Source organism: Crotalus tigris, unplaced genomic scaffold (assembly GCF_016545835.1).
Source record: "Crotalus tigris isolate CLP2741 ecotype Arizona unplaced genomic scaffold, ASM1654583v1 scf7180000017624.2573661763:2888555, whole genome shotgun sequence".
Classification (NCBI taxonomy): Eukaryota; Metazoa; Chordata; class Lepidosauria; order Squamata; family Viperidae; genus Crotalus; species Crotalus tigris.
The window spans coordinates 2,422,846-2,438,217 of record NW_024096519.1 but is presented as its reverse complement, the minus strand read 5'-3'; the positions used below and the strand labels follow the sequence as shown (position 1 = coordinate 2,438,217).

Sequence of the window (15,372 nt, the reverse complement as noted above, 5' to 3'; positions counted from 1 at the left end):
ATTTGTGACAGTGAGAACTAATAAGAAGTAGAACATCTTTCCTTCCAGAGTTGTGGGTGTTCCACCCTGGGAGATTTTCAAGAAAAGATTAGACAACCATTTGTCTGAGATGGTATCAGGACTCCTGCCTTGGGCAAGGAATTTGAATAGAAGACCTCCAAATTCCTTTTCTACTCAATGATTCTATGACAACCCCTATTTCAACAACTTAACCATTATAGATCTTAAATTTAGGAGAATATTCTCTTTGCAATTTGTCTTAAAATAAATTATTTCAAAATTTCATTTACAAAGAACTTGGATCAAAAATTTTTTGCTGAAATCATGCCCAAATTAACATGTATTTAAATTAAATGTAATGTTACTAGTAGCATTCTTTTACATGAGAGTAAATAATTATTTAGAATACACCATCTAAATAACACAATTTTGATGCTTTTCTCTCAGGCTTTGTCATGAAAAAGCCCATCCTCTAAAGTGATAATTTAGAATATTTTGTATTGAAATGAATGATCCTTAAATGATACCACCATTTCCTCCCTCTGACTAGGTTATGAAGAACGTAAGTAATAAATAAAAATAGGAAGTACTGTAATAAGAATGACAATAAAGATAGCAAATTCTGCCAATCCATATTTTATTCTTACGGTTGCTCTTTGTTACTGCAAAACTACTATCTTTATTAGTTTTATATGAAAGTGTAATTTATGCTGACATCAGAACCAGATTTAACATGAAGGCACATTATGTTAAGATCTCTATAGAAAAGACTCTAATGCTAGAAATGGTAAATGGACAACCAGCAACAAGATGGATGGACTCAGCTGCAGTGGTCATGGATGCATCAGCAGAAGACCTGAAAGACCAAGATAGAGACATGTTGTCATGAAGAAATCCATTTATCTGGCCACTAGGAGTCAACAATGATTTGGTGACACTAATCAATCAGTCAATCAAACTATCAGTCATAAAATTCATATTATGGAAGTATTTTTAAAGCAAGCAAATGAGCAAACAACTTGGTAAATGGAAAATGCAAGGGAAAGTTTTTTCTATACTTTCTTCTTTGACAATATAGATTCATTTTGTAAGGCTGTTTTAGTTCCTTCCTTCTGAATTTACAAGGAAACTGGAGCTCTATAACTGAAGAAATATATCCTTTAGCACTTGATTATTTTCCTGCAACAAACTAAATTACTTCTTGCCCTAAATCTGGAGTTGTTTTCAAGCAAGACTGATATTAATATTGATGGAAGGAAATGGTATGTAATTCTGCACTATTGAGTAACTAACCAAAACAATTACAAATTAATAAATTAAATTGCTACCTGTATTTAAATTCTCATAAAAAGTGATACTTTGGAGGAACACCAAGATTTTAAATCTATTCATTTAAAATTGTAGCTGAGATAGACAAATGCATTTTTAAAATGATCAGTTAAAATAAATGAACTGAAGCTACTTCATAAGTAAGATTTATATATTTTTGCTTAGTAGGAAGTGAATATAAAAACCATTTATTAAGTCACTGTGGAAGCTTTTAAGCGAAACACTGTCATCTATTAGCTAGAACAAATCTTATTCCTTTGCAAAACCACTTGAAAATTAGTCAGTCCTCACTGCTGACACAAATAGCAGTTTTAAAATCCTTTCTTGCCAGCCTGTTGGTCTTTAATGTGTTCTGGAGTTTCCTTTATGAAGAGTGTGGTAGTAAAGAGATTATAAATGCTTCATAGAGAGAATGCTGCCCTAATGCACTATTATGAAACAAAAAAAGCCAAATGGAAAAGTAGGTAACTCAGAGCAAGTAAAATAGTAATTTAAAATAATAACATTTTTAGATTTTGAACATTTTGAAATATCAGTGTTCATTTTCAATGTTATAACTACTACATTTTTGCAGCATTGTTTTTAATGGTAACTGCGAAAGACACTATGGCAGCCACACTGTGGCAGAGTCAGGGGGCATTCATTCATTCTTCTGCATGATAGCTAGTTAAAGTGTAGGAAGAAAGTAACATGCAAAATAGATAGGAGTATTTGAAGCAGCAAAAGTGGAAAACAGTTCTTTCAAAACCTTATCAGAAACATGCAGCTGAGTTTGTTTTCATAGGAGTGATGGGTAAATAGACCCCTATGAATAATTCAGTTTTCAACAGTAAGCAATCACTTACTTCATAAATCTTGCCCAAATTTGTCAAAAGTTCTATCTGGAAGATGCAGTGCAAATGTGTTATTAGTAGACGATCTAGTAGCTACTCTTGTTACTCCTAATTCTGGGCCTGTTGTACCTTTTCACAGAATTTGTACATTTTCCTCACCCTCTTCCTGGATGATGAGAAACTTCAGGATGCAAGTTCTGTAACCTGTCAACCTCATATGATCTGATGGGTAAATTACCTTTGCTTTTGATCTTTTCAGGGGAAAGGACAATGTTGCAGAAATAAGGAAGAAATGGTGTCAGACTTTCTTGGCCGTCTAAGAATCAAGACATAAGAATATTCATGGTTCCAGTTAAAATAATAACAATTTTAATTACAGAAGTCAAAGGCATAGAATATTTTCTTTTGTCAGGTAAGAAAATGTTCTGTGTAATTCAGGGCCATTTATATAGCATCTTTATCAATAGAAAGAAATGGACAACATATTCTTTTGTAAATAAAAATTAAAGGATATCATCTTAGGGCATATTGTCATGGAGAAATCTATTGGCCACTAGGAATCAACAGAGATTTGTGGCTAATCATAGGTATGGTTATTGGTTTTTTGCATCTCATCATCTCAAAATACAACTAAATTTATATGCCTATAAAAAATTGTTGCCTGAAGAATATGGCTTCATCTGTGTTACAGTCTTTCACAACAGAGGCATCATCTGGTACAAACTATGCTGAGGAAAAATTGATGAAATGTATATAATGATTTCATGCAACACATATTCCATTGTGTGCTATACTCCCCCACTCCTTACATCTCATGGTTTCATATCCAGATTTTTTTAAAGAGGATAATATATCAGGTTTGGTTACAGGATTAACTTGCTTAATTGACAAAAAGGAATTGGGAGGGAAAAAAATTCTTTAGGTCCTATTTTATTTGTTTATTTAAAAGGGCTGTGTGTGGAAAATAGGCATGGTTTAATGAAATCTGCAGATAATACCAAGCTAGGTATTATTAACATAAGAAAAGAAGCAGGAAATTATGCAGAATGAATTGGGATGACCTCATGAATTGGAACAACATAAATGGAATGCAATTTAATAGTATGAAAAGTAAGATCATGAATATGAGATCAAGCAATATGTATTTTGTTACCGGCTAAAGCTTATTAATTGAAAATAACTGAAGAGATACAGGTTTATTGCTTGATTATATGTTGACAAAGACCCACTGACAAGATGCAGTTGCCAAAAGGGCAAATTAAATTCTTGGGTATATTTGTGTGAGGTCTAAAAGTTGCCAACACAAATAGTTCCAATTGAGTCATCCTTGGCCCAACTAGAGGTAAACATTCACCCAAGCCAACAAAAGAGAATATACTATATGTGTACATTTTCTGCTTTTTCTCAGTCAGCAAATTGTCTTAAGATTTTCTTCTGAGCACTTCATCTTTATAGAGATATCTAAGAAAGAGAAATAAGAATAACATCCACTAGAGACAATGGCTGGATTCAAACATGGGTTAAAAACATGGTTTAAAAATATATATGACTCAGCATTACATATGAATTCAGACATGAGGTTTATTCAAAAGCCATAATTAAACAAATCTTACTTCTGAAAATTATGTATACATATGAACTCAGTACCACCTATAAAGTTGAACTTATTTCTTTTTGTTTATCTCATAATTTTCTGATACACAATAATGGGACTCAAATGGAAAGCAATAAACTTGCTACCCTTTGATGATTATCATTATTAGCTGTTATTAAACTTTACAACAATTTATAACAATTAACAACTCCAGTTATAACCTGCTGTGAATTCATACTTTTACCCTCTTAGTAACCACAGGGATTAAATTTATGCTTTAAAATAGCAAAAGCTGTTTCTTCCTTTCCTTCCCCATCCTATTTCGAATAGCACTTGGGATTTCACTCTGAAACATTCAGCTATTTAGCTATATTTTTGATCTTCATTTTGTAGAAAATGACTTTGATTAAATTTTTATAAGAGAATTTTGTGCATATATTATTGGAGAGAGCATCTCAAATGTATACTACAGAAATAAAAAGGTAATGAAGTTTCTCAAGATGACATCATGCTTAATATGGACAAGACATGACCACAAATAACCTACAATAACCTTTTAAAATTAGTTTTTTCCTGACTTTATAAAGCAATATTTTATTTGGCAGCTTTTCATTGGCATGCACGTCCAACAGTTTTGTTTGTTGTCTGTAACCAGGAAGATACAACCAGGATTTTCACGTAAGCTTCCTTCAGTTAATGTAGTTTAGCAATTTTTTTTGGGCTCATTGTTACAAATTGCTGCTGCTGAATTTTTTTTCCTTTGGAATGTGTACTAAGATCAAGAATATAAATACAAGAAAAAATAGCTTTAGCTATAAGATCATTTCATCCAAAAAGAGTTATAATGGTTTTTCAAATACTAGCTATAACATTTTATATTTGGAAGTTATGTAATACCATGCTACTGCGAACATAAAAATGGGTGGAAATCAGCCTCTATCCCCTGAAGCATTGCAAGACAGCAAGAAATAAATTATTATCTGTAGATAGATGTATGTAAAAAAATAATTGCTAAACTGGGGATAGGCAAGTCACATGAAAATAACAGAAATGCTGTCATATATAACTTAACTACTTAGACCAGGGGTGTCAAACTGGCAGCCCACAGGCCGGATGAGTTACGCCCAGGCCATGCCCAGCCCAGCTCCGCAAAGGCAAAAAATGTTGCAACACATCATGATACATCATGTGATGTGATCGAGTTTGACACTTGTGACTTAGGCCATCGAATCCGACTTTGTGTTCAGTGTAAAAATCTAAATAAAAGCATCTTTAACAGATACTGTCTCATCTCTGCTAAATAACTAGATCTAATGATGAACATTTCTTAATATCAGATGATTCCATTTTTAACTTTAATCTGTCTTCCAATAATGCAGAGAACACAGTTATCACTCAAAAAAAATCACCTTTGGGTTTTGGAAGATTTTAAGTGTAGCAAAGAGAAAATAAGGAGAATGATATAGTAGAGCAGTCATACATCTAAAAAAGAACTGAAATGCTGCAAAGTTTCATCGGAAACCTTTTTTTTATCTCACCATTTGAAATAGAAAAAGTTTTGTGTTAAATGTTTATTCTGAAAACAGAAGTCCACCATACTTCTTTGTCCTTTGTACCCATCTGGTCATTCAATTTTTCCCTGGGAGCAGATCCACAAACAATGACCTTTTAACAACCCAAATAACCTTAATACAAGTAATTGTATGCAAATGTTGAAGCCTTTCCAAAAATTAATTTGTCATTCTTTTTTTTTTTATCATTAACCATCTTTATTAAATGCAACATCTAAATGGCTTGAAATAACAGTTTCTATACTGTAACCTGCTTCACAAAATTTTTTGGACATTTTACAACATACTAATTGCTCTTTTGGCATAACACTCCTTCTTTGTCCTTTAATATACTAAAACCTATTGATCTGGGTTCCCTTCATGTAAAAATAGGGTCATTTGATTTTAAAATTAAATTAAAGAAATGCCAATTTTTGTTTCATTGAGTGCCTCTAGGTTATTGAGGTTTTTTTGGTGTGAAATTCACAAAACTCTTTGATTTTGATATATTCTTCTTCTTAATATATTTGCAGTATTTGGAATTTTTCAAGAAATCAAGAACTGTGAAGTTTTCATATTGGAAAGTGGCCAAAAGAATAGCAATGAAAGAATATATCTACCAGGACTATAGACACTTTGGATTTGATTTCCAAAAAGTACTTCAGAATACATGAGAGTGTCAGCATGGTACTTCAGTGCAGTAGAATAGCCCTAAAAACTGTCGCCAATTTGTAGCAATGAATAGATCATGTGTGTTTTTTGTCCTAACAAAACGATGAAGAAGAGGAATTTCAAGCATTTTTTTTCTTTTTAAAATGTCACTGTATTACACACAGAAAGGAACAATATTTTGTTAGTTGATCTGATAATAAAAATATAATAAATATAATAAATATTTTTAAATTTCAGTTTTTGTTAAAGATCCATTCTTTGAAAAAGAAAAGCTGACATAGGCCAGCAGAAGAATAAAAAAGATATTTATTATAGTTTCCAACATGACCCTTTTATTAAAATATAAATATCTCTTTTCATAAGCTGGCAGAAGAGATGCTACCTATAAGCATGAGAGATAATTGGCTAAATATACAATTATACAAATAATATAATATTAAAACATTACAGAGCTTTTTCAATTAAAATTGAGCCAATATGATCTATTCTTTTAAATAAGCTGGTTACTTGAAATAATTTGTCTGAATAATGAACCTTTGAAGCAATGCAAAAGAAAGAAAAGGAGAAAACTAGCTAATTTGGAAACCTTACTAAGAAGTTGAAAGTAAAATTTGAATATGGGGTGATTTAATCAGTGTCAAAGTTCAGGACTCTATGTGTCTTATAACAGCAGACAGTTAAATGTAATTCTCTGCTGTTATATATTTATAAATGCAGTGGGGGATTGAAATACCTAAACAACTGGTTCTCTTATTAGATGCAGGCCTGGGCCTCTGAGGCCTAGAACGGACTTCCTGAAGTGACATCCACAAACTTCCAGTGGACTGTTCTAGGCCTGGGAGGCCTTCTCCAGGCTTCCGAGGCCTAGACTGGACTTCTGGAAGCAGTGTGCATTCAGCCTGTTCTCCGAACTTAGCAAAATTTAGCTACTGGTTTTACTGGTGCGAACTGGCTGAATCCCACCACTGTATAAATGTATAATTGTATATATAGCTCCAAAGGAAACAATGGAAATCTTGGAAAAAGGTTATTTTGTATTGATGTCTAGAACTATTGTATGCTGAATTCTGTTTTCCATAATTCTATACTGGAGGAATTTAGGAACAGCTAGAAGCCTATCTAGCCTTAAAAAGTAGCACTATCCATATTTCATAAGTTATTTAAATGCAGCTTCTTTCTCTCCTGTCTTAATTATATTGCTCTCTGACAACATATGTCTTGAATGGAAATAAAAGTTTCACTAATGAAACATGCTCTATTGACCTAGCCAAAATTAACTGGCATTGCAAGAGTATAGCCATCCATGTAAAAACAGGAAGTTATATTTCCCCAAGTAATTCTGATTCATCATGAGAAAAACAACTGGTTCTCTCTCTCTTAATGTGCATAAATTTGTGGGCAATGTGTGTGCTTCCAGTAGAGGTTTTCCAGCACTAATTTCTGGAGAATTCTGGACTCAAAGATAATCTGATTTAGATAAAAAATTTACTTTGGAAGATTACTATTATTCAGTGAGCGGAGCAGAAAAATCCCATTATTCCTCAACAATAAGGTGACCAACCGTCCTCCTTTAGGGAGGACAGTCCTCCTTTTGTAAGTTCTGTCCTCCCTCGAAAAGTGTCCCCCTACATGTCCTCCTTTTCGATATTTGAAGACTAATCTGCAGGGCTTTTTTTTTCTCATAGAACACTCAGAACGGCGTTCTGGCATCTTTTTTTGATGGGGTTTTTTTCAACTTTTGTATGAGCTGTGCTACTCCCACTATTGGCTTTCAAAAGCCAATAGGAATTGCTGCTGAGCATGCCAAAATATCCGGCTGGCAAACTTTGCACATGCAAGTTGTCTGTATTATTGTTGCAATGAATAAAATGTTTCTTTTATTTACAATATTTTTTCTTCAATTTATTTGTGTCCTCCTTTTCATTGTAAAAAAGTTAGTCACGTTATCAACAAACATAATTTTTCTAAAACTGATTACCATTATCTTAACCCTTCAAAAAACACCAGAAGGTAAATCTTCCTTAATATTCATTATTTTATCATAGTTTTTCAGTAGTAACACTATATTTCCCCCCATAGATTGCAGATTTTTAAAAAAAAAATACTCCACATGCTCACACATCTGCTTAACATGTGTGATGGGTAGCTAGATTTTCAGGCAGAATGTCCTGCTTAAATGGATAGAGTGGGAAGATGATTCCTTTGAGAGAAGAGAATCTGCCTCAGGTGGATTGTTGCCAAATGCAGCATAAAGAAGAAAAGAAATCCTCATTCAAGCTGCTCTGAAATGAATTGGGTCCCTACCAAAAATGTCATCTGCTTTGTCATCGTAACACCTAACTTTGCCCAATTCCATTTGATGATTGCAGTTGTCTTATGGAGTTTGAATTACTGGTTCATTACACTTCTTGTTTTCAAGAAGCACAAATTAAATCACACCGATTAGTGGTAACATACAATTAAAAACTGAAGCTTAAATATTGTGGCATTAGGTCATCCACATTTGTGTTCACAAGCTATGTCCAATTCACCAACCAAAACAGGGCCTATAGGCCCACATAAAGTATTTGACATGTCTTTGAAGGATCAGAGAAAAATGACAAACAATCTCCTTTTGTTTAATCAGTGGTGAATCTCTTTTCAATACTACCAAGGTGGCAATGACTGAAATGTAAATTGAACCTGTACTGAAAAAAATAACAGGAATATTTCAGGATGCTCTGCCTTACTCCACTTTTATTTTTATTTTAACCTTATAAAAATAGTTTATGAACTGTTCTCCAGTCCAATTAAACTACATTATCTCAGGAAACATACAGAGCACCTTCCTAATCTGGTGTCTTTCGGAAATGATTTTAAAACTGAGATTGCTCAGAACAACTTATGACACCAATGAGTTAAAGACTGATTTATTCAACTGGCAGTGAAGAAAACAAATAATAATATTTTTTTAAAAAACCTTCATAGCCAATTAATACTAAATAAAAATTCTTTTATCACTAAATATTTAATAGGATTAATGGCGGCACCTTGCTTGGCTGCAGCTGCTTCAGCTCTCAAAAGTGCAGGGGTTAGGGAGGGAAATGAACAATCCAGACTGAAACACTTTTTAGAAATAGGGACAAGTAAGCAGAGTTGAATTGCTAAACTTTCATACAAACTCTGTTATGTCCTGGGCCTGCTGAATGACTCAGCAGGCTCAGGAGGCTGCAGAAGGCCCAGGCAGACCATGTGGTTGCCCAAGACCAGACAGAGTGTCTCCAGCCTTGTGAGCGTGTGCAAGGAGAGAGACTAGCCTTGCATTGATAGACTGATGCTGTCCCTGCAAGGGAAGTATAAAAGAGCCAGCGCCATTTTGTTTGCTGTTCTGTTCTGTTTGTGATCTCAATAAAGAAGTTGTGTTTTATTACTCCTGCCTCGCTCCAATGTCTCTGATTCTAAAACAGAACATTGGCGACGAAGGTGGGATCGGCTGCAAGAAGAACAACAGGAGAAGCTAGGCTGACTTACCTAGCTGAAGCACTGGGAAGTTCAGCGTCTGGAGGAAGCGATTGCCTGCCATTATGAGAATGCTGGAAGTGAGCTCGGCTTCGTGAGACCCCTTCTCATACCTTGCAGTGAGAAGCATCGAAGAGGCTCCAGGCTGTAACGATGTCAAAGCTAGGATGTCTATTGAAATTTGATATTCACCTGAGCGCTGGAGCTCCTACATGGCTTGAATAGAGAATTACTTTCGAGTAAACAAGATCCAAGAAGACGGCCTTAAAGCTGTTACCTCGCGGTGTGTCTATGGACAAAAGACTTTCGATATTGCAGAGAATCTTGTAGCCCCAGCACCACTGGAATCAATTGTGTATGCTGACTTAAAGAGGATGTTTCGAACCCAAGCTCTCAGTAATTGCACAGAGGCATGCCTTTGAGCAGAGGAATCAGAGGCCTGGTGAGTCTGCTATGGATTTTGTTGCTGCGTTAAGACAAGCAGCTAGGCTGTGTGCATTTAAGGATCTAAAAGATGCTCCGGGATCGCTTGGTTTATGGCCTATGAAGTCGTGAGCTGCAACAGAAACTTTTTGCAAAAGAAGATGTCTCATTTCAAGATGCTTTGAGAGAGATTGCAGCTGAAGAAGCAGTGGGAGGAGCTGTGAAGGCCATGCAGCTTGCCAAGAACCCCCCAATGCCTACCACCATCCATCATGAGGTCGCTTGGGAGATTCCAGAAGAGGATCCAGAGTTGGAGGTAGACAGCCTTCAGCAGCAAGCAGAAAGAAGGCCTTAGGAAGGTAGACAATAGACAACCTCATTCCCTCAGTGTTTCAGGTGTGGAGGACGCCACAAGCGCTCTGACTGCCGGTTCCACTCCACTATCTGCCGTGCATTTGGAAAGCAAGGCCACATTGCCTCCATCTGTTTGGGCCACCAGAAGGAATGGTCTCCAGAAGAATTACCTCTGAAAGGTACCAAGGTCCCTAGCCAAAACAGAGTGGGCTTCTGCGTTTTCAAAACCGGGGTTCACAGGCCAGTTAAAAAGAAGCTTCACATTGACGTGAAGTTGCAAGGGGTTCCCTTGTCAATAGAGTTGGACACAGGGTCCGGTCTATCGATCATTTCCCTAGACACTTTTAAAAAGATCTGCAGCAGAAGTGGCCTACGAATTAAACTCAGGCCTTCAAATTTAATCCTTACTGACTTCCAGAATTCCAGAGTCAGCGCAAAGGGGGAGGCCACGCTCAAGGTGCAGCATAGGAGTTTTGAAGAGCTGCTAGATGTGGTGGTAGTTGGGGGTGATCATACAAGTCTTATTGGACTTGATTGGTTTGAGGCCCTTGGAATTCAAGTGACTGGACTTCACAATCTGCAAACATCAGGCCTTACAGAAGTTTGCAAGAAGTTTGCTGATGTGTTCACTTCAGAGCTTAGCATGTACAAGGGGCTTCCCATTGCTTTACATTTAGACTCAGCCATCACACCCATCAGGATCAAGCCCTGAAGGGTACCTTTTGCCCTAAAGAACAAAATAGATGCAGAGCTGGACTAGATGCTCCAGCAGGGCATCTTAGAACCTGTGGACTCTAGTCCACGAGAAACCCCTATAGTCACACCACTGAAGGCCAATGGAGAAGTCCAAATTTGTGCGTACTATAAATGTACACTTAATAAGGCATTGCAGCAGCATGGCTACCCAGTGCAAATCTTTGCAAAGGTTGATTTGGCTCAGACCTATCAACAACTACCTGTTGATGAGGCAACGGCTGAGGCCCAAACAATTGTAACGCACTGGGGAGCCTTTAAGGTAAAAAGACTGCAGTTTGGGGTCAATGTGGCCCCTGGAATATTCCAAAGTGTGATGGAGTGAATGCTCCGTAGTATTCCTGGGGTCTGTCCCTACTTTATAATATACATTTTATTGTTTTTTTTTTTAATTTTAACATCAAAGTGCTCAGGAAAACTTCGTGTGAAAGGGTAATCAATCATAACAAAACAAGTCATATATATATAAAACTAAAATTAATACCTTAAAAAAATTCATCCCCCCCCCATTTCCTCACATAATATAGCAAATTTAGTTTAATCTATTTCTTCTTAAAATTCAATCAATCCACAGAATCATTCCTACTATTCCATCTACCTAAATCACTCCTGCTTTTAAGCTCCACTAATTTCAATTAAAATATTCCAATTGATCTTAAACAACCATATTAGTAAAATTTTGGGTATTCCTTCTAAACACATAATATTCCAAGAATAACATTCTAATATTTTCACATATATTCTGTAGAGTCCTTGGCGAAAAGCAGACACGAGAAGCAGTTGTAGTTCTCGGTTTTCTTTATTCTGTGTTCAGCTCACAAGTAGATGGTTTCAGCAGCTCCCAAAACCTCCCAGCTTCTTATATAGACATTTCCCGGGTCAATGCGATACTTTTCCCGCGCCAGCACCCGCGCATGCGCACGGCGCTGGCGACAGCCTGTCTGGTCCCGGGCAGCTTTGCACCTGCCCGGGACCGCCTGCAAACGCCCCGAGCCGTTTGCAAGGCTCGGGACATAACACCCCTTTCCCCCGGGCTAAAACTACTACCAACATATAATCATTATTTTATGCAGTGTTCTGCTTCTCAGTGCTCCTATCGTTACCTGGCTTTTGTTTAGCCAGCAATGTTATGTAATCCTCTAAGTATTTAGGAGACTTCCTTGCTCTCTGTGACCTTCTCAGCTCTGGGTTTCTGACAGGTGTTCCCTGACTGAGGGGTGACAAGAGCCTGTTCCCCTTATCATGTCTTGGCGCCTTCCAAGGACTTTGCCCCAATGCCTGGCCTGCTTGCTCGCCCACCGGGCTCGTCAGGCCAAGGCTTCTGTCACTTTGTGACCTGGTTGACCTGCCTAGCTGTAGGCCCTCGGGCCCCTTGAAGTGATAGCCACTGCTGGGCATCTCTATAGAACCTCCTAGGTCCGTCCAAGACCTGTCAGGAGGCTGTCCAATCCCTAAGCCCCATTCTGTGTCTGGGCTCGTGTGGGTCTCTGTACCTTCCCAAAACTCAGTTACTCCCTGATTTGGGCTAGAGGTGTTGCGGTCGGGACTTGGTTCCTCGACCACCTCCCTGTATGTTTGACCCCCTGTAGGATTAGGGGTAAGGTCAGGCCAACTCTGGGGATTGTGTGCCAGCTCTCTTGTGGGGAATGATCTGTTGGGATGCTCCCGGGTATCCTCTGTGACTGGAGTGTTGTGTGATGTGTGTGGAAAGTGAGTTTGCCCCCGGGGTGACTCCCTGGCTGGAGTAGGCATGAGTGCCTGTTGTGTGGGTAAGCTCCATGAATTCCTTTTCGGAGCACTTGCGGAAGCTTGAAATGGGCCGTCAGCGGCTCCATCAGTGGAGATGGGCAGCAACTCGTGCCCTTCCCTTTGCTCCAAAGGGTCCCCCTCCCCCCCTGGAAAAGACCCAGGAGTCTCATCTGAAAGGTCCCGCCTAGGGCGAAGTTGGTCGATGTGTCGGCGCAGGACACGACCGTTGTCCAGGGCTACCTCGTAGGAGAGAGGACCCGTGACCTTGGAAATAGAAGCGGGGACCCATGTATGACCAGGCCCGTAATTGCAAGCCCAAACCGGGGCACCCACAAGTAGTTGTCTAGGTGCCCTAGGATGTGAGGTAGATGAAGGCAGTCTGTCCGGATGCAACCGGTCAAGTTTAGTAGTAAGTTGATGCCCCCAACGAAGTTCAGTTGGGCTTTTCCCTGTAGAAGTGGACGGTGTGGTGCGATAAGAAAGGAGAAAGTCAGCCAACCTGTGATACCAGTCCCCGTAGGTGAGTCTTTTCAATGCGTCCTTCGTGATGCGCACCATACGTTCAGCCATACCGTTGGTGGATGGGTGGAAGGGTGCAGATGTGGCATGACGAATCATGTTAGCCTGTAAGAAAGCTTGGAATTCAGAGGAAGTGAATTGAGGGCCGTTGTCAGGCACAATGACATCTGGAAGCCCGTGTGCAGCAAAAATCCCCCTCAGTACCTGAATAGTCTTTGCAGTGGTGGTGGATGAGACAGGTACAACCTCAAGCCATTTTGAATGGCTGTCAACAAGGACCAAGAAGAACTGACCCTGAAAGGGCCCAGCGTTGTCAATGTGCACCCTAGACCATGGGGACTGTGTTTCCTCCCATCTATGCACGGGAGCTTGGGGCATCTCTGGGCGAGATCGTTGGCACAGGTGGCATGCATGCACCTTAGCCTCAATATCTTTATCTAAACCAGGCCACCACAAGTGGCTGCGCGCAAGAGCCTTCATACAAACAATGCCAGGATGACCCTCGTGGAGGGATTCTAAGACCCTAGTCCAAATTGAGGTGGGAATGACAACTCTGTTTCCCCAAAGCAGACAACCCTGAGAAAGGGACAGCTCGTTCCTTTTGGACCAGAAACTCTGAAACTCAGGACTAGGGCAGTGCTCAGGCCAACCAGACAAAACCCAGGAACGGACATGTGAAAGTGTGTGATCTGTACCTGTTTCAGCGGCAACATCCCTGGCACTAAGAGGGAGCTCGGGCAAGGCTTGGATTGATAGAATGTTGACAGCTGGCGCAGGGTCAGCTTCTACTACTGGCAGAGGCAATCTACTGAGGCCATCAGCATGGCCCATTTCTTTCCCAGGCTTGTGGAGTAAAGAAAAATCATATGCAGACAAAAAAATAGACCACCTAAGCATTCTGGGGGAAATGATCTGGGGAGTCTGCTTACGTGTGGTAAACAGTCCCAGCAGAGGCTTATGGTCAGTGAAGACCGTGAAATGCCTGCCATATAGAAAATCATGGAATTTTTTAATTCCAGCAACAACAGCCAGAGCCTCCCTGTCTATCTGAGCATAGTTGCGCTCAGCAGAAGACAATGTTCTGGAGTAATATGCAACAGGAACCTGAGTTCCATCAGACCTGAGGTGGCTCAGGACAGCTCCTACCCCATAAGGGGACGCATCACAAGCGATGCACACAGGAAGGGACTCGTTGAAATGTGCAAGTACACTGTTAGAAGTGAGCAAGGCCTTGACTTTGTTAAAACAAGCCTCATGTGTTTGTGACCAGTGCCACACTGCTTGCTTGTCTAGTAGCCTGTGAAGAGGCTCAGCCACACTGGCTTTATGTGGAAGGAAGGAATTGTAGAAATTCAGGAGGCCCAGGAAGGCCTGAAGTTCGGCCTTAGACTTTGGCCTAGGTGCTTCTAAAATAGCAGTTAGTTTGGATTCAGCAGGGTGAATCCCAGCAGCATCAATTTTGAACCCCAGAAATTCAGTAGAAGGCACCCCAATTTTGCATTTGTCTTTTTTGAGCTTGAGGCCTGTTTTCCTGAATCTTAACAGAACAGCCCTTAGCCTTCAGCTAGAATGTGTGTGGAGTCTCCTGCAATTAAGACATCATCAAAGTAGGGGCAAACCCCCGGTATGCCCCGTAGTGTGTTTTCCATTACGCTTTGGAAAATCCCAGGAGCGACATTCACTCCAAACTGCAGCCTTTTTACCTTAAAGGCTCCCCTGTGGGTCACAATAGTCTGAGCTATAGCAGCATCATCATCAACAGGCAGCTGTTGATACGCTTGAGCTAGGTCAAGCTTTGCAAAAACGCGCCCCCCCTTGAGGGAGGCCAGAATATGACTGACCACAGGAACAGGATAGGCATGTTGCTGCAATGCCTTATTAAGAGTGCATTTGTAATCAGCACAAATGCGAATGTCCCCATTTGCCTTTAGAGGCGTGACAATGGGGGTCTCCCAAGGACTGGAATCAACAGGTTCTAGAATTCCCTGTTGGATCAGTTTGTCTAACTCAGTGTCAATTTTACTCTTTAAAGCAAAAGGGACCCTTCTTGCTTTAATTCTAATGGGAGTGACAGTGGGGTCTAGCTTTAAGGACACAG

General features: G+C 39.3%; 1 long non-coding RNA gene across 1 annotated transcript; it reads right to left on the bottom strand.

The window, feature by feature from the left end:
• Positions 1 to 620: 620 nt before the first annotated feature.
• On the bottom strand, positions 621 to 9,701 carry LOC120303112. The gene is made up of 3 exons (XR_005555351.1): positions 9,489 to 9,701; positions 2,401 to 2,478; positions 621 to 856 (listed from the first exon to the last, which is right to left on the bottom strand). It is a non-coding gene; the product is annotated as an uncharacterized LOC120303112 (long non-coding RNA).
• Positions 9,702 to 15,372: the final 5,671 nt, after the last annotated feature.